The sequence below is a fragment of the Tenrec ecaudatus genome, chromosome 1 (genome assembly GCF_050624435.1).
Source record: "Tenrec ecaudatus isolate mTenEca1 chromosome 1, mTenEca1.hap1, whole genome shotgun sequence".
Classification (NCBI taxonomy): Eukaryota; Metazoa; Chordata; class Mammalia; order Afrosoricida; family Tenrecidae; genus Tenrec; species Tenrec ecaudatus.
In genome coordinates, this window is record NC_134530.1 from 100,751,751 (window position 1) to 100,772,207 (window position 20,457).

The 20,457-nt window shown below is 38.7% G+C and overlaps 1 pseudogene; it reads right to left on the minus strand.

Annotated features, from left to right (window-relative positions):
* Nucleotides 1–20,457, minus strand: part of LOC142431908 (elongation factor 1-gamma-like) — a 69,077-nt pseudogene that overhangs the window by 29,892 nt on the left and 18,728 nt on the right.

Below are 20,457 nucleotides of genomic sequence, written 5' to 3' on the forward strand. Positions count from 1 at the left end.
TGGGGTGAGGTAGTGTGTTGGATTTCTTTTCCAATGGTTAAAATCCCCTGCTGGGATATTTCTTACAATGCCAGCTCTTTTGAAGTCATCTTTAAGGTGTTCTAATAAAGGGGTTGTATATAGATCAGAGGAGGTAGGCAGGCACACTGGGGGACCTAAATTAGAAGACTCTATGGCCAAGAACCAAACCTGTTTCTGTCTTGGTTTTTATCCGGATAGTAATGGACTCATATAGTATCTGGCTTTTGCGTTTGACTAACTTCAGTCAACATAATGCTTCATAGTCCCTCCATGTCAGGAGGTGTTCCATGTTTTATTGTTGTTGTTTAGGATGCCTAGTATTCCATCGTGTATATAGACCATAATTTCTTTATCCATTCTTCAACTGGCGGGCATTTGGGGCTGCTTTCAGCTTCTTGCTGTAGGGAACTGTGCTCTATGAACGCGAGAGAGCATTTGTCTGTATAGGTGCTTTCCGCAAAGGCTGAGTTTTATGCTGTTTTTATTTCCCACTTGTTTCAGGAAATACGATATCGTTTTCCACAATGGCTGTACATATCTACAACCACACCATCAGTGTATGAGGTTCCAATCGCTCCACACCCTCCCCAGCATTTGTTGTTCTTTGTTTTTTGCTTTTGGGGGTACTAGTCTAAACTGTGGGCATAAGGTGGTCCCATTTGGGTTATATTATTGGACTCTATTGGCCAGAATTCTGTTGAGAGTTTTTGCATCTATTGGTCTTTAGTTTTCTGTCTTTGGCGGGGGCAGGGGAAGTGGCCTTTGCTTGCTTTTGGTATCAGGTATCATTTGCTTGTCTTCATAGCATGACTTTGAAGTTTGTGGTCACTTTCTATATTTTGGAATAGTTGTATAGAATTGGTGACAGGTTTCCCCTGAATATTTGGTAGAATTCACCTGTGAATCCTGATCCTGGGCTTTTCTTGGTGGGAAATTCCTGATGACATCCTCTATATCTTCTTTTTTAAATGATTCTATTGAGGTTTTTCACTCTCTTGTGCATTAATCTGGGTAGATGTGTATTTCTGTATTTGTCCATTTTTTCTAGATTATCAAATGTGTTGGAGTTTAGCTTTTTATGTTGCTGTTGTATGTGTCATTGAATCACTTTCCACTCATAGCTGCCCTGTGCACAACAGAATGAAACACTGCCCAGTCCTACACCATCCTCGCAACTCTTCCTGTGCTTGAGTCCTTTGTTGCAGCGACTGTGTCCATTCATCCTATTCCGTGTTTGCCTCTCTTTCTTAGGGCTTTGTAGGTTTGGACCGGGTTTGGCATGGTACTCTTCTTTCCTGGGGAGGTGTGTGCTCTGAAGCAGCTAGGTTTGCAGATAATGAGGTGTGTGACTCCAAATCTATAGGCCTGCACGGTTTCTTGCGGGGGAGTGTGTGTTCTTGGAAGAGTGGAGTGGGACAGTAGAACAAAGGTACAAAACCAAAGAAAACAAAATAAAGTAGAACGTAAAAGTGCATTGCGGTTCCGTTAATAGTGTTAGTATTTGTGTCCAGCATAGCCACTGAACCAAAACACCAAATCCACTGCCATCAAGTTGATTTTGACTCATAATGGCCCTTTGGAGACTCTGAAGTTGTAAGCAAGAAGAGACCTTTAATTTCGTCTCGAAGGTGGTGGGTTTCAACTGCGAACTTGAGGTTAGCAGTCCAATGTTTACTCAGTAGCTCCAGTCACAGTTACTGCGATGTCTATCATGGTTTATTTCACCGGGGATACCATAAGGAGGACAACTTGTGCATGTTCATATGAAGCATTCCACACTGATTAGCAAATCCAAATGAGTTCAGTTTAAAACATTTTTCAGAATGTTTTGAGATATTTTACTAGAATTCAGGAGCAGAATAAACAGAAATGGAGAAACAAAAGTTACATCCTAGCATATGTTGGAATATAAATGTTGTTGGCGATTAATCAGTCATGTGAAAGAAATCCCCCAGTCCTTGTCTCTATTTTGACTATCTAAATACTTAATACATCAGAAGGCAAAGCATTTCAATAAATAGTCATGCGATATTAACAGAAGAAACTGTAAAACGGGAAATAAGACAAAATAGACTATACTTTAGTGGGGGAAAATCTAGAAAACGAAAAAACAAAAACGAACATAGAGAACTATCCATTTCTAATAAATTGAAACTGCTTCAATGTACAGAATTAGAAAGTTAACTATAAGTAGGTTAACAGATGAAGCTTGAAGGAAATGATGATACAATAGAAACTAGCAGTAATTTATTGCTAGGAGTTGTTTTTGATAGCAAGTACTACAACTTGGCCTATAATTTACAGTGACTAATAGGACTACAAAAATTCAATAAATTAAAGTTAATGAAGTTTTTGATGAATAAAGCTTACTGTTTCAATTGTTATTATCTCAGATACACCTTTTAAACCAATGATTAGAAAGATCTACATAATCCAGACAGCAAAACAAAATAAAAGTATATTTAAAGATTATTAGTTTCAAAAAGTGTGAAGTATATGATATTTTACCTTACTTGCAAGATTGATCGCCAATACAAACTCCTTGCTACTGTCGATTCTAATTTAGAGTGAGCCTATAAGACAGACTAAAACTGCTCCACAGAGTTACCGATGCTGTCAATCTTTATGGACACAAATTCTTTCTTTTTCTTGCAAAGCAGGTGGTGGGTTCAAATTAAGCACCTTTGGATCATTAACACTTCACCCACTACAGTACCAGAATTCTTGGTAGATTGCTAAAGGTTCTTAAATTCTAGGACATGAGTCTCCTGGACCAGAGACAAAAGATACCAATTAATATGTTTCAAGAAGTAGATTAAGTACTAAAACTGCTCACTCATCTATGCCAAGACATTTGAAAGACAGCTATCTGGCCAATTGACTGGAAAAAAATCCACATTTTATCTACACCAAAGAACAGTGGTCCCACAGAATGATAAAATCATTGAAAAATATCATTAATATTACATGCAAGTAAAATTTGGCTGAAGATCATTCAACAGTATGTCAACAGGGAGCTGCTAGATATTCTAGGTTGATTTAGAAGATGTAGAACAAGATAGGTCATTGTTGATGTCAGATGAATCTTAGCAGCCAGCTGAGAAGAGCAGAAAGATATTTACTTGTGCTTAATTGGTCATGAAAATACATTGGCCTATGTGGATCATAACAAACTATAGAACAGTTTGAGAAAACTGGGAATTCCAATGCACTTCATTATGTCCATACGGAACCTGGACAAGGATCAAGAGGCAGTCATTTGAGCAGCCGAAGGAAATACTGCATGGCTTAAAATCATGAAAGGTGTGCACCAAGGTTTTATCCACTCCCCATATTTATCCAATCTGTATGTTGATCTAATGACCAGAGAAGCTGGACTTATATGATGTATAATACATCTGGATTGGAAGAAGATTTATTAGCAACCTGTGACATGAGATGACATGAACTTGCTTGCTGAAAGTGAGGAAGACCTGAAGTATCTACTGATGAAAATCAGGGGTTGTAGCTTTCATTATGGATTAAAACTTAATGCAAACTAAATTTCTCAAAACTGAATCAAAAAGAAGACTATGATAAACAAAGAAAAGTTTGAATTTCTCAATGATTTCATCTTGCTTTTATTCACAATCAATGCTGATGGCAGCACCAGAGAAGAAATAAAATGACATTTTGCGTTGGGTAAACCTGGTACACCAAACGTCTTTCAAGGGTTGAAAGGCAAAAATGTTACTTTGAAGATTAAAGTATGCCTGACTCAAGCCATGGTATTTTCTGCTGCCTCATATCCATGTGAAAGTTGGACACTGAATAAGGAAGGCTGAAAAAGAATCAGCACATTGGAATTGTGGTGCTAGTGAAGACTGTCAGAACAATTAGCAAGTCTCTCTGGGAAGAAGTACTGCCAGAATGTCCTTAGAACCGAGGTAGGCAAGCCTTTGTCTCATGTACTTTGGTCACATTATCTAGAGAGACCACTAGAAAGGGACACTATGCTTGGTAAAGTACAAGAACATTAAAAAAAAAAAGCAAAGAATGCTGGACAAATGAATAGATCCATAGGCTACAACGAAGGGTTCAAACATAGCTTCTGTGAGGGTTGCCCAGGATAGGGGAGTACTTCATTCTGTTGTACATGAGGTAGCTATGAACAGACTGGGTATCACTCACAATAATAACAGTACCAACAAATCAAAAAACTACCATTGATAATGACTAGAACATAATTGAGGAAAAGAGACATTTCCATGCATGATGTAGAACAAGGAAGAAGACCAAAAAATAGAATGCGACCAAGTAAGTTTCTACTGTGTCTGATGGTTCTTCTAATGAAGAGTAGAGTTAGTAATAGGAATGTTATGTAGTATGAGAGAATATTTCCTGAAGCTTGGCATATATTTATATTTTAATTAATTATTTAATAATTACACCTTTGGTTTCTCCCCCCATAGAATGGCTTCAATATTACCAATCAATATTATTGCTATATTACACAAAAGTTAATATTGCTTAGGTAACAAAATGTGTACAGTCATTAACTAGTGTTAATCAAAGATGTAGCTGCTGCAGTGTACAATATTAAACTAGAATAAATGTTTACAGTTATTTAGTTTGTATTCTAGAGTGAAATATAGCCATAAAATATAATTAGTTGTGATATATATTTTCTTATCATTGGATCATTCTGAAGAAAAATACTGTAAGATAGTAGAAAAGGTAATGAGTAAGTGATATTAACTAGAATACTCATACAAATAGGATATTCATGCAAAGCCCCTATTAGATTTGATTTGGGGCAGGACTTTGAATACAGTGCGTTTCTAAAGAACTTACCTGAGAAATCCGGGGGATAAACATTGAAACCAGGTGAAACATACTGGTTTACAAAACGATTTTTGGTGGGCCATCTCTCTGAGAAGCATGCCAAGACTCAGAATAGTGGGCATGAAAATTAATGAAAAATGCAGGAAATTGTTGTTTTCACTTGAAATTATCGTAATTTTTCCAGCTAGAATGGTTTTTGAGACTGATTAGTCTTTTGTTTCAAATGCGCTATGTGCGGTCCCAGGCCACTGTTTCCATTCAGGCCTCTTTTGGTTTCCTGAGCATTGTCTTCTTATCTATAATTGAGTCTGTGTCCCCTGAGGAAACCCACTTCCTCTCTGCTGTATAATCATGAGGAAGCGTCCAAGTTCTTCTTGAATGACTTAGGAGACAAAGAAAGGAATGTGTGTATATTTCTTGATGTGTCCACAAAGTTTGCAGCAACGAATTGGGAAACAGTTTCAATTCCCTCATTACCACTGAGACAATCTCCATTCATAGGGACCCTGTATACAGTTTCGTAGGCTATAACTCTTTCCCGGAGCAGGAAGCCTCATTTTTCTGCATAGGAGCTGCTATAGGTTTGAATTTCTGACCTTGCACTGAGCAAGCATTCCAATGCTTACCTGACCGCGCCATCAGGGACAGCACCTCCAGCGTTATCCCCAAACGGTTAGGTTGCAGAGAAAGCCATCAGGGGGTACTCACTGAACATTACGGCGATTATGATGGCTGTGCTTGCTCAAGTAGAGGTCTGTTTTACTTCTTTGGGTTTTAATATCCACTGCACATATTTAGTGGATGAAATTCCTAATTCGAGGGTTTATTAAGGACGATGACAAGTTATAATGCCAGCGACAAGCGCTCAGAGTTGAGATGTTTACCCGGACATGTCACAAAGCTCTTTCCTGTCTACTAATAAATGTCCAAAGAGGCATATCACTCTGTGATCAGACTCAGCCTAAAGGTACTCGGCTTCAGCTCCCTGGCTCAGCAAACCCCCTTGACCTCTTTTAAGTGCCCAGAGGCGCCACACTCTGCAAGACAGCCTCTCACACAAAAGTACTCAGTTTCATTTGCTTCATTGGTTTGGAAGTACATTACACTGTTCAATACTCTGCCTCCGGATTCTTCTACTGCCCCTCTCATGACAGATCTGTATTCTGGATCGAGAAGGCTCACAGTACAAGGTTCTGGGGTCCAAAGGACTAGCCCCACTCTTGGCTCTTACTGGTAATGAGATTCCTCCTCCTGCTTCTCCAAGTGCTGGCAAAGAATGATGGCACCCCAGTGAATTCTAGTTGCAATTACAGGTGAATTCTGTCCTTCTCTTCCTCCACCTTTTACCAGACCCATGCAGAAAATAGTCGGTTGGCAGGAGTTAGAAACTTTGACTAGAAGAGCCACATTAAATAGTTCACTACCCCTGTAATGCGTAGACAGAAAATGATTAAAGCCTGGATAGAAACTGCTGTTAGTTGCCATTGTTTAGGCTCCTGCTCAAAGTGACCCTGGGGTCGAGCTGAAGGAAAGACTGCACTGAGCTCCGGTGTCCGGTTTTGTCATCTTTGAGCCCATGGGTGCAGCCCCTGTGTCTATCCATCGTTGCAGGTTTTCTTCTTTTTCATTGATGCTCCACTTTACCAAGCATGAGGTACTACTCCAGACTCCTGGTAGGGCAACCAAAGTACATAAAACAAAGTCTCGTCATCCTTGCGCCTCGTGGCACCTGGTTGTACTGACACCAACACAGATTGGTTTGCTCATCCAGCACTCCATGGAACTTTCAACATTCTTCACCAATGCCATAGTCGAATTGATCAATTCCTCTGTGGTCGGTTTATACATTGTCCAGCTTTCACAGGCACGGGAGGCAATGGCGTGCATCAGGCAATATTGTGAGTGGCATCTCTGCCCTTGACACTTTACGGAACTCGTTCACTGAACATGTTGCTTACATGTTGCTTGATTTCTGGACTGCTGAGTCTATGAGTATTGTTTGTGGAACCAAGTAAAGTGAAATCCCTGACAACTTCATCCCTTCTCCATTTATCGTGATGTAATCTAATTGTTAATGAGCAATAAATTGCTAATAATCCTTCCTCTAATACCTGGTTCATAGTAAGCATTCAATAAATATTTGCTGAATAAATACTTTCATTTCCAAAACTTTCAATATTCAAATCTTTGAATAAAAATTCAAAAATCACGCTATATTCTTCAACTTCTTAATGGTGCTAAATAAAATCTGAGTATCAGTGAAAGACAACCTGCTTTCAAAAAATCAAACAGGCTGGAATTGTTGTTTTTAACAAGAAAGAAGAGAACAGAACAGAAAATCAAACAAAGAAAAATATCTCACCAACAAAGACTCAAGTATAAAAAATAATTAAAATGGCTGATGTTTTGATTTCAAAATGAGAATATATAAATATGTTACAGATAATATTGTGAAGTAATAGTAAAAGGGGAAAAAGAGTAGATATTTAAGTTTCAAGGTTTGGGTTTTTTCCCAAGTATTTCTGATAAAATCAGTTATTTTTATATATTGCTTACGTGAGCTCCTGTAAAGTACGAATAAAAAGGAATACCATTATTATTTTTTCTTAATTTTATTTTTTGGGGGGTTCTTACGGCTCTTATCACATTCCATACATATATCCAATTTGGTCAAATACATCTTTATATATGTGGGACATCATTATTTAAATAGGCTAGATTGTACTGAAGCTGGTCAAAATATTGACTTGGGGGAAAATGGTTTTGGTTTCTGAGTTTGACACTTTCTGGCTGGTGATCATGGACAAGAAAACTTACTTAACCTCTATAACCTCAAATGTCCTAGTATTAAAATAAGAATAAAAGACAAACCCATTGCCAGGAAGCCATGCTGATTCAGAGTGCTCCTATAAGACAGATAAGAACTAACCTGCAGGGTCTCCAAGTTTGTAAATCTTTACAGAAGCAGATTACAAAATGTTCTTCCCCCAAAGCAACTGTGAGTTCAAAATAACAACCTTCTGTTAGCAGCTGAGTGCTTTAACCTCTGAGCTATCAACTTACCTTAATAAAATAATGCTAAAAAAGAAAAAAATGTGAAGCTGAAGTAAGAATATTGAATAAGAAAGGATAAATCAGGGGATTATAATGGATATTAAATATAATAAGTTAGCTGATTACTACCTAGTTAATGATCAATAACTGGCATGTATTATTGCTTTATAGGATATTCTAGACAGATACATAATGGAAATTGATTCTAGAAGGAATAAAAAATGGTTCTTCTTACAGTGCTAATTGTACTGAAAGACCTCTGGGGCCTTTGGGAATAGTCGATTAAGAAACATTAACATGTGGGGACCTTTGTCACTACTCCCCATCCTTCTTAATATGATTGTGTATTCATCTAAAGTCCCAAGTAAAGCTCAACTGTGAGTGCCCAGGAAAGAAGCTCTGACACTATTGTCACTTACAACGGACAAGATGTTATGCATGCTAAAGCAAAGATGATCTCTCACTTTATTTACTTCTCATACTGACACTTAGGCCCTGTTACTTGTTTCTCTGTTTAAAGTAGGGAGCTGGCAGGCGAATGACACAGTCATTTGCTTAAGGCCGCACACGCTTGAGGAGGAGTGGGGATGCTAAGTTGGAACATGCTGCGTGAAGGGGCATTACATTTCACTCTGCCAGTCTCACTTCTCTGCCTTGGTGTCACCGGATTGCCCTGGAAATCTGAAACATCTGTTTGAGAGTCCAGGAATCCAGAGAAATCCATTATTTGGTACCCCACATATCCAGCTCATTGCTTTCTAATTGGTTTAGACTCCCTGAGATGCTATCGGCCAGAATGGAACTGTTCCTTAGGGTGGTGTTTTGTTTTGTTTGTTGATTTGATACTAGACTGTGCATCACAAAAAAAAATTGTGTCAGTTTTGATTTTCTGTTTCTTCATTTTATAACCACTCAGACCAGTGTGTAGTTCTGCTGGGTATGAAATCTGGAGGGGTTTAAGGCTGTAACCCTTCTGTTATCTCTCTTTTTAAACATTTTATTCTTTTTTTAAAACATTCTTTTTTTAAAACATTTTATTAGGGGCTCATACAACTCTTATCACAATCCACACATATACATACATCAATTGTATAAAGCACATCCATACATTCCCCGCCCCAATCATTCTCAAAGCATTTGCTCTCCACTTAAGCCCTTTGCACCAGGTCCTCTTTTTTCCCCCTCCCTCCCCGCTCCCCCTCCGTCATGAGGTCTTGATAATTTATAGATTGTTATTTTGTCATATCTAATGGTGAAATATAACACATACAATGAAAACACACTCTATATAGTTGCATAGTTCATAACATCAAAACATCTATGTGGGTAGGTTTTCTTCTTTTTCCTTTCCCACCCATCTTTATTTCTTATCTTCCTTAACAACCTGGTTATTAGCTAACCGATGTATAATCCATTTCACTACCAGAGCTTCTTAGCTATAAAATAAAACCAAACAAAATATACTGCATTGAGTCGATTCTGACTGACTCTTGGAGATTCTATGGGGCAGGGTCGAACTGCCCCTTTGGATTTCCAAAATTTTACATCGTGATGAGTGAACAGCCTCATCTCTCTCTGGCCGAGGGACTGGGGGGTTCGACCACTGCTCTTGTGATTAGCAGCTCAGTGCATTGTCTACGAAGCTATCGGGGCTTCTTTAACTACAAATTTTATATGGCTAAATGTAGATTTTGTCCAGTGCCCTAAATACTTTCTTTTTTTATCCAATTAATTGCTTTATTTTTTAAAATCTTAAGGGCTTTATATTGTGGTATAGCTTTCTTTGTTTCTTTGCCCACTTAATGAAATGTGGCTGCACAAGAGTGCTTAAGTATCTATTAGAGCTTAAATTATATGCTCTTGCTCTGCGGAGCACTTTGTTTTGCACTGGGAACCACTGTGTTTCCAGTTTTGAACATGCAGTTTCCATTGAGTTCATTCTGACCATGAGCCAGTGAGTAATTCAGAAAACTTTGCCCCTAAACCAGTGGTTCTCAGTCTTCCTAATGCCGTGACGCTTTAATACAGCTCCTCATGTTGTGATGACCCCCTGCCCATAAAATTATTTTGTTGCTACTTTATAACTGTAATTTTGCGACTGTTATGAATCAGACAACTCCTATGAAAGGTTTGTTTGACCCTCAGAGGGGTTATGACCCACAGGCTGAGAACCACTGCTCCAAGGAAAATGTGTTTTCAAACAGAAAATGCTAACTTCCCTAGACGACCTAAAGAAGGCAGTTTCCCCCTGAAGGCATTGCCTGGGTGTGCTGCTAGTGGAAATCGGGTGCCAGGGCCACAGGATCATAACACCACACACAATGTGGAAGGAGGGCCGCAGACCAAGCCTGTAAACTTCTCGACCTTCCAGTCATGTACACATCCCAGTCCAGGCCCCTTTCCCTCTGTGTGGACTGCTCTGGGTGATGTGATGATTTGTGATGAATTTATCTGCTGCCGGTCATGAATTAGTGTCACTTTTCTTTGTTTTCTATGCTCTATTTAATTAGCCACGTGGCAGTGAATCCTTTATACCCTCATGCTGATGATCTCCCTCATCTGGATTATTGGTCTAGGGTGTTTGGTCTAGGATGTTTGGTCTTTGTTCTATATAAGACTGAAAGATGTCTCCATAGGATATATTTGAATTTGGGGTCCTTTCCCCCCTAAAACATGGTGCAGGTTGAAATATACTAATGTCCAGCCACTCAATCTTGGTCCTAATTCCCAAGAATTGGAAAAATTAATTTGATTAGTCCATTTTAGATGAAGAATTCAGCCATAATAAATTGGTTGGTGGTACAGTGCAATTTGGCCTGTTAACCACATGTTCAGAAGTTCAAAACTACCAACTGAGAGAAAAGGATGAGGCTTTCAGCTCTAGTAAAGATCATAGCCTCAGAAATCTGAAGTTCTATTCTTTCCTATGGGACAATGAGTCAGAATCAAATCCATGGGAGTGGATTTTTTTTAAAGCATATAACAGCTTGGAGGCTCTATCTGACCCCCTCTGTCTATGCAAACTAAACCAAATCAAAAAAATCCTCATTGTTATTGAGTCCAAGCTAACCGATTGTCACACTACAGTGCAGGGTCGAACTGCCCCTGCGAGTTCCCGGGTTGTAACTCTTAACAGGAGTAGAAAGCCCCCTCTTTCTCCTGAGGTGCAGCTGATGGTTCTACTTGCCCACATCCCTGTGAGCAGCCCTGACGTGGAACATCTATGCCACCTCGTCCAACCCCTCCCCCACCAAGGTCTGTTACCATGAGACAGGCCAGACAGACCCCCCCCCCCCCGCATCGTTCTTCTTGTTTCTGACCCCAACCATTCTTTTCAGGACCCCGCATTCCTGCTGGATTCGTTCATCTGTTTCCATGGCCACACAGAGCTCACCGGGCTCGCACGGAGCAGAGGCCATCAGGGACGTCAACAGGCTACGTCACACATGAGAACACAGACCATCCACAGCAGCACCTCTCCTCAGCCAGGAGCCAAGTCTCTCCGTAGCCTCAGCCTCTCCACAATGTCGTCTCATGGCCCCTAATCCCTTGGGAGAGGACACCAGCCCAACTCTATCCTGCCTCACAGTCTGAGCAGAGTTCCTTTGTCCTGTCTCATAATCTCCTTGTCTTTGCCTCGCGTTTGGGCCTGGCTCCTTTGCTCTGTCCCGGTGCCTCTTGTCTCAGCTTCTGCCTCTTCAGACAGAGATGCAGGATGTGCTCCAGTGGGGTCTCTCTTGACCATCCTGAGACTTTTCTTTATCTTCCTGCTTCTGAGATGACTCATTCTTAAAGCCCGAAGATCTGTAAGTAGAACTGACTGATCTGCTTTCTTAGTAGGTCACACACCGTTTGCATAGCCCCCCCCCCCCCGCCCCCAATCATTTGGTGGAAGTTATAAGGAGTGGATTTAAGAGCCACTTTAAGAACATTTACTTCGTTGCAGCATGGTGGTGAGTTAATGGATTAAAAGCAAAGCTCAGTCCTGTGTTATTCACTCTGGGGGAAGAGTCTTCTCAATGGTAGAGAGATAGATCTTTGAATGGAAAGATACCATCTAATTTTTCTACACAACATACATATAATTATACATGCTATATATACACATACTGTATACATAATATACACACAACCAAATATTTTATATAGTTCACTATGCATTCATAGGCTGAGGTTCAAAGAAAAAAGCCCACCATGAAAAATCAAGGTCATTCTTGGTACAAAAGACCTTTCCTGGTTCTAGGTCCCTCTCCTCTTTTTGTTACATTTCTGTGCGTGTAAGCGTGTGTGCATGCATGCGTGCGAATTGTATGGAACTCATTTAGCATTTGCATTTTGAAACGACTGTATTGTTCTAAACAGCAGCTGGATCATTTTCTGTATGTAACATAGAGTTAATTTATGGAAGAAGAAAATAATATGGGCTAGACAAGGGAGAAGAGAGGCTACAAGTGTGTCCAGGAGAGCACATATTGTATGTAATCACTTGGGCTTTCTTGGCAGATGGGGGTGCAGTCAATAATAACGCTTGGATAATATTTGCACCCTGTGCAGTTCCACACTGGCTCCATTCTGCCTTCCCCTTTGCTGTGGTCAGCATGTCTGCATTCGCTATGTGAAGTCAGAGGTGCCAGCTGTGGTGAAATGCTAGATGTCTCTTTTAACAACCAAGCGATGCCAGGCAAACTTTTTTATGTGTACTTGCTGACAGGCATTCATTATAATGACTTACAAGGTTTGCTGACCTTGGTTTGACTTGATCTGTTGATTCTGATTCTTTCATTCCCATTAGTGTGCTTGTTTGTGAATGCAAATGCTATCGGGAGAAAACAATTCTAAAATTCATATTTTTTGAAAGTTTTAGAAAATGCTTGATTTTGTTTGAGTCAATAAGCTTTTATTTCCACATGTAATGATTCTTTAAGCCTTAAAATCTGAATGTGCAGTTACAGAAAAAGTGAATATTCCAAATTTGTAAAACAAATAAATCATGCTTTTTAAAAAATAATTAAATCACTTTATTGGGGACTTGTACAACTCTGATCACAATCCACACATCCATTGTGTCAAGCACTTTTGTACATTTGTCGCCATCATCATTCTCAAAACATTTGCTTTCTACTTGAGCCCTTGGTATCAGAGCTCCTCATTTTTCCCCACCATCCCCCTCCCTGCTCCCCCATGAACCCTTGATATGTTTATTAAATTATTATTATTTTGTCATATCTTACATTGTCTGACATCTCCCTTCACCCACTTCTCCACCGCCTGTCCCCCAGGGAGGAGGTTATATGTAGATCCTTGTAGTCTGTTCCCCCTTTCTCCCTCACCTTCCCTCCACCCTCCCAGTATCACTGCTCTCACCATGAGTCATGCTTTTTAAAAGCACACCCAGCATCATAGCAAAACTAATTTATGGAGGGTGCTCTTAATTTATCCAAGCAATTACTATTACTCATTCATTACTACATATTAATAAAGAAAATATGTTCTTATAACTTGAGTGTAGTTCTAAAATTACTTTATTAATCATTAGTGATACAATGATAATATTAATAATATCAATAAGAAAAATATTATGTATTTTAGACATTTTAAAAGCAAAAATATTATTTAGTAATGCATCTCACTGTCCAATTCACATCAAACTTTAAGCTAATTATTTTACTCAAGATATTTATCTATGAATTTACTTCAACTCATAAAGAGATGTACAATGAAAGGAAAGCTTCCCAGAACAATACCATTCTCAAAATCGCTCATGTGTTTGAGCACAGGAGTTTTAATCCATCTCTTGTAAGTTGAATAAAACAAGAGCAAAAATCATCAGTAGAACACAGCTCATTCACCTAGAGGACTTCTATGAAATTAATTTAACAGGAGTAAAAGTAGTAAGAAATTAATTTGATCTTACTTAAAACTAGACATTTGTGAAAAAAATAAAAGAACAACTCAGACTTGACATTTTTATATACACATATGAAAATGTCATTTTTAAATTGACTTTTACATTTGGAAGAGAAATGAATCACCTAACAAATGTCTATGTCATAACAGTTTAAATAAAGAAGTTAAAAGAAATGGGAATAATATGTTCTTGAGCAAAGATAAAATTAACTCTGAAAATGAGTATTATTACAGTAGTAATGTGATATATAGCTATAGTAATTAATTAATCCAGTAAAGACAGAGTAAATTCACAGGTTAAAAACTTTCTATCAAATAAACATATATTTTGAAATATTCTTGAGAATAAAATGCAAAAATTTTTATTTTGCCTTTAGGTTTATAGTAGACTAAATATTCTGGGAAAATGCCCACAGCAAAATTCTTCATAGTAAAATATGTATTTTGATGCATTCTGGTGAGTGCAGAAAATAGGAAAGCATTTAAAGCCTTCTCCTACCCACATTAAAAATATAAACAATAATCCACCTGGTAGACCTTGAGTGCTGTTGTTATTGGAATATTTAATTTGCGTCCGTCTCTTAGCAACCATATGTACGACAGAACAAAATGTAGCTCATCCTCCTGCTTCAGTCTCACAGTTGTTGCTCATTATTACAGCGACTGTGACAATTAGTCTGTTTTCTGCCAAGTTCATTTCTCATCTTTCCTGTTTCCCATTCTTTAATTTTATTCAAACTGATATTCCTAGAGTCCCACAGATTTGTGGGAGAAGCCAGTTCTGTTTCTGGTTGTTGTTAGGTACTTTTGAGCCAGATGGTTCGATTCATAGATAGCTTATATACAACAGAACAAAATACCGTCAGTCCTATGTTATCCTCACAATTGCTAGTATGTTTGAACCATGTTATTCAGCCACTGTATCAGTGCATCTTGTGTTAGTCCGGGTTGACTAGGGAAACAAATTCAGAAACACACATATGTGTATAAGAAAGAGCTTTATATACAAGAGCTATTGGATATTGAGAAAACATCCCAGTCCAGTCTAGGTCAAGTTCATAAATCCATTATTAGCCCATATGTCCATTACCAGTCTATAAATTTTTCTTCAGACTCACACAACACATGCAATGATGCCGAATGCAGGAAGATGACAGGTCAATAGGTGGAAAGTCTTGTGGATCCAGTGATGGTGGAAGCATCTCAGTACTGGCATGGGTCTCTACGTGGCTCATCCAGGTCCAGGGCTCTCGCTGCCATCAGCATAGCTCCGTGTGTCTTCTCAGTAGAGATTCTCTAAGGGAGGGAGCTTATATCACACCTCCAGTGAGTTATCTCCTTAGCGCCTCCAAATGATGTCATCATGCTGTAACCTGATTGACAGGCTAGACTCCACCCCTTCACTCTGAATCCTCTCAAATTGACAAAGGATTATGTCATTACCACACATCTTATTGAAATTCTTCCTCTTTTTCTGCCTTTCCTTTTTAGCAAGCTTGATGTCCTTCTGCAGGGAACTGGTCTTTCCTGACAACATGTCCAAATTATGTAAGACAAAATCTGGCCACCCTTTCCTCTTGCATTTTGGCTGTTCTTTGTCCAAGACAAACTTGTTGTCTGTTTTGACAGTCTGCATCCCCACTCACAGGGACCCAGTAGCATGAAGTCGAACTGCCCCCAGGCTGTCTCGGGCAGAAGCTGCCTCTTTAGGTTCTGGTGCAGGTGGTGGGGTAAACAGACAAACTCAGCAGTTCCTTTTCGCTGCATTCATAGCTCTTATAAAATAAGTACAGTTTTCACAAACATAAGAGCTATTCATTATACACAAAGATGATAAAAGTCATCTGGAAAAATCTACTTTTAAACATAAAATTCTCTTGAAAACTGAATAAATTAGCCCCAAAAATTAGCCCCCATGATTTTATATTAGAATGTGTAACATAAATTTAAATGCGCCTATGTAAAAGTGCTTTTTTTAAAACTCTGCTTGGATCCTAGTGATGTCCATGGCTAAAGAATAAACAAAGTATAATTATATTTTATATAATATATATTTTTTGTTTTACATGGTTGTAAACAAAATGAAGAGTGTAGTGAAATATACTAAACTACACAAAAACGTTTATTTGTGAAGCCTCTCATCTGTCCAGGCATGATAGTATCAATAAGCTATGCACTACCTCTCCCCACGTCCCCCCTCAAATTAGATTTACTCTTCTTTGAAATGTTATTCGACATAGGTTCCAAGACTGCATATTTTTCCCTAGGCCTTATAAGTCTGCCATCAGGAATAAATGATGATATACTGTGCTTGAATGATTAGGAAAAAATGTAAAGCAACAACTTTAGGACCCAGTAGAAAATTGTTCAGCGAAGTCCCAAAATGATTCAATATGCTTTATATTATTGAAAAAGTTAAAAGACACCCCTAATTTTATTTGTCTTGTGAAATATTTCTTCTAATTCTAAAGTACCATGTTGATATTTATCCTTATCCCAGGAAACTTTTTGAAGTTGTATGGAGAGGTTCTGTGGCCTATCTTCCTGTAATTAACCTTTTTTTTCACTCTAAATGACTTTCATGATTGAGAAACTGTCTTTGTCCAAATAGCTCCTTTCTTTAGAACATTTAAATTGACTTTTCATTTAGGGAAAGAAAAGTACTGGACCATATGATATGAAAACTTAAAAGCATCAATTTCTTATCTTAGGATAATGTTTATTTGTAAATTTCAAAAACTTGTGTAACATAAGAAATACATCAGAAAAGATCTGAAGACTTAGTAAATATCAAGATAGGAATGAAGGTAGTACTCAGAAATTAATGGGAAGCATTATCTCTGTTGATATTGTTGGAGGCCATGTAATCAATTCTGACTCACAGCGACCATTATGTACAACAGACATGGACACTACCCAGTCCTGTATCATACTTAGTATGGTGAAACCCACTGTTGGATGTGTCAATCCTTTCCATTGAGAGTCTTTCTTTTTTCTGCTGCCCTTTTATTTTACTAAACATGAATTCCTTTTCCAGGAACATTGGATAACATGTCCAAAGTCTCACCATCTTTACATCTATGGAGAATTTAGGCTGTACTTCTGTGTTAGTTTGGGTAGACTAGAGAAACCAATCCATAGAAACCCATATATGTCTAAGAGAGAGTTTTATATAAAGGGTAATTTGTACTTTAAGAAAGCATCCAATCCAGTCCAGTCCAAGCCCATAAGTCCAACATTAGCCTATCTGTCCAACACCAATATATAAAGTCCTCTTCAGCCTCACAAAACACATGCAATGACGCTAACAGTGGGATGATCACAGGCCAGTGGGTAGAAAGTCTGTGGATCCAGTTGTGTTGTAAGCATCTTAGTGCTGGCAGGAGTCTCCACATAGCTCCTCCAGTTTCCAGGGCATGGGATCCATCAGTGTAGTGCCATGTGTCTTGTTAGTCGAGAGTCTCCAAGGGAGTAAGTCATGAGAGTCTCTACTGCCTCCAAGTAGGAAATCCTGGAGTTCCCAGAATTCTCAGGAGAAGGGCATGCCCACAAAGAGGCCTCATTGGTTACATCTTGATTGACAGGCCAGACTCTACCCCTTCACTCATACTCCTCTCAGATTGATACCAGATTATGTAACTACCACAACTTCATCCAAGACAGCTTTGTTCATTCTTCTGGCAGTCCCTAGTACTTTCAATATCCACGATTCAAAAACAATATCTAGAAGACCTTACTTTGCAGTGTTATTAGTGTCATTTTGGGTAATTTAAGTTTGATCTGATTCCCCTCTACCCCCTCCACATTTTCATATAGACATATAGGGCACCACTGATCAATGAATGATCTCAAGTTCTAAAAAAAATACGCAGTGGCTGAAAGTTATAAAGCAGGTTTATATGTACGGAGCCATGTGTCTGACGGATACAGATGGGTTATTAAGCTCATTTGTTTCAAAGATCAGGGAAACTTTCTCTCCATTTTCTGTTTTTTCTCTGTTTCATCCTACTCTCTGCAAAACAATCACCTCTGCAAAGACTCAGCTCAAATTTAAATGAACAGTTTTAATCACCCAGACAAACACTGATCTCTCAACTCTTACTTTGATAACTCCTTCTGAACCTACTGATATAACTGGTGTCACGGTCATACTCCTGGGTGAGCAAACTATGTCCAAGGTGAGCGGATGCTGCTTTCCAGTCATATATATGTGGGAGAAGAGGGGGGCATCTTAGAAAAAGGACTCTGAGAAGCTGTTATATATGGGCCCACTCTATTAACTCATAAGAAAATGAAAATATATGTCATCATGCTAACTTAAATGAATTTATGATGAACATTAAAATTTATTGATTAAAACAATTCAAGTAATAGGAAATGTGCGCAAACTCACACGAGTTAATACTATCATTATTTAGTTGCAAAGTTAAAAGCATATGATGGATTCTTAAGTTTTCTTTAAAGTCCATACATGGGGCTATCTCCGAAAAACATATGCTGATTTTTTTTTTTTTTTTGGTGTGAGGGGGATAGTGCATTTGCAGTTTGTTCCACAAGGTCAGATTGTTAATTAAGCATTCTATTTTGAGGTTCTGAGAAGATTGTGTAACAGTCTGAATATAAGAAAGACCTGATTTGGGGCATACGGGGGTCCAGTTTTGCCACCACAACAATGCACGTGTTCACATAGCCATCTCAGTGCATCAGTTTTTTGCAAAAAATAGCATGTCTCTCTTGCTCCATGCACCTTACTTACCCTACCTTACTCCATGAGACTTCTTATTGTTTCTGTGAATGAAGAGGGATATGAAAGGACAGAGATTTAAGGGTGTAAAAAAGGCAAAGAAAAGAATGAGGAAGGTGCTGTCAGCATACAAACAGATGAGTTTGAAAAATGTTTCCAAATTCTAGAGTGACCTCAACAAATGGAAGAATAGCCCATGATCATGGATTGGAAGACTCAATATAGTAAAGATATCAGTTCTGCCCAAGTCACTATATAAGTTTAATGATATCCCAATATGAATACCATCATCCTTGCTCAAATAATTGGAAAAACTGATTACCAACTTCAAATGGAGAGGGAAGAAGCCCAGAAGTAGCAAAGAATTCCTCAAGAAGAAGGATAAAGTGGGAGGGCTTGCTTTACCTGACTGTAGCACATAGTATACAGCCTCAGTGGTCAAAACAGTGTGGTACTCATATAACAACAGATATTCAGAACAAGGAAAAAGAGCTGAACCCCCAGAAATAAAAACATCAGCATACAGACAACTGATCTTTGGAAGGGCTCAAAAATATTCAATGGGAAGCAGGTGCCCTCTTCAATAAGTGGTGCTGGAAAAAAGGATATCTACCTGCACAAAAAAAGAAGCAAGTCCCTTATCTTACTCCATGCACAGGAATAAAGTCAAGGTGGATCACAGATTTTGAGGTAAAACCCCACGCTGTTAGGGCCATTAATGAGGAAATTTGAACAAACCTGAGATGCTTGGCACAGGGATACATAGATTATTGGAAATAGGGAAGGATACAAATACAGAGGAGTCACAAATTGACAAGTGGGATATCCTGAAGATAAACCACCTGTGTATATCGAAAGAATTCACAAAGAGAGCTCACAGACTTGGAAAACATCTTTAGCAATGACACATCAGACAAAAGCCTTATTACTAAAATCTAAAATACTTTGCAAACTTTCAATTAAAAAAAAAGCTAAGTTCCTACTAAGGAGGTGGACAAAGAACCCGAAGAGAAGTTTCACAGGGACAGAAATCCGAATGTCCAATAAACATATGAGAAAATGTTCCCAGTCATTAGCCATAAGAGAAATATAAATTAAAACTCCTATGAGATACCAATTAACATCTTCAAAAATAGTCCAATTCAAAAGCAACAAGTGTTGGAGGGGCTGTGGTAAAATAGGAACTCTCATCCACTGCTGGTGGACCTGTAAATATGTACAGCCACTATGGAAATACATTTGGTGATATCTTAAACAGATGGACATTGAGCTACCATACAACCAGCAATCCCCGGACCCCCTTAGTGGACATATACAGAGAAGAGGCAAGAAAAAAACCATAGCCAGACATGTGTGTTCCAATGTTCATTGTGGCACAGTTCACAATTGTAAGGAGTTGTAAACAACCCAAATTTCCATCAACAGATGAATGGATTAAAAAATTGTGGCACAAACATAGAGTGGAGTACTACACATCGCTAAAAATCAGTGATGAACTCATGAAGCACATCACTGCATAGGAAGAACTGGAGGAAATTTTGCTAAGTGAAGTAAGGCAAGCACAAGAGGACAAGCACAGCATGAGTCGACTGAGGTAAGCTTAAAAAGGGTGGGGGCAATATGGGAAAAGCTACTATGTACATACATCTCTGGGGTGAGCTACTATGGTAAGGGCCAAACCCAATCCAGGGATATATACAGCAGTCAACTAAATAGTAGGGAGAAAGAAAGAGAAAAAAACAAAATAAACAAAACAAGATGTGTAAGGGGGAGCAGGGCACTAACCCTCCAAGGGGAGGGTATTGTTTTTATCTACACAGGAGAGGGACAGAGAAACCAGGCTTCAACCTGGTGCACCAAGATATGGATACAACATACCCACATGTACCAGGGAACCAACAGAGAGG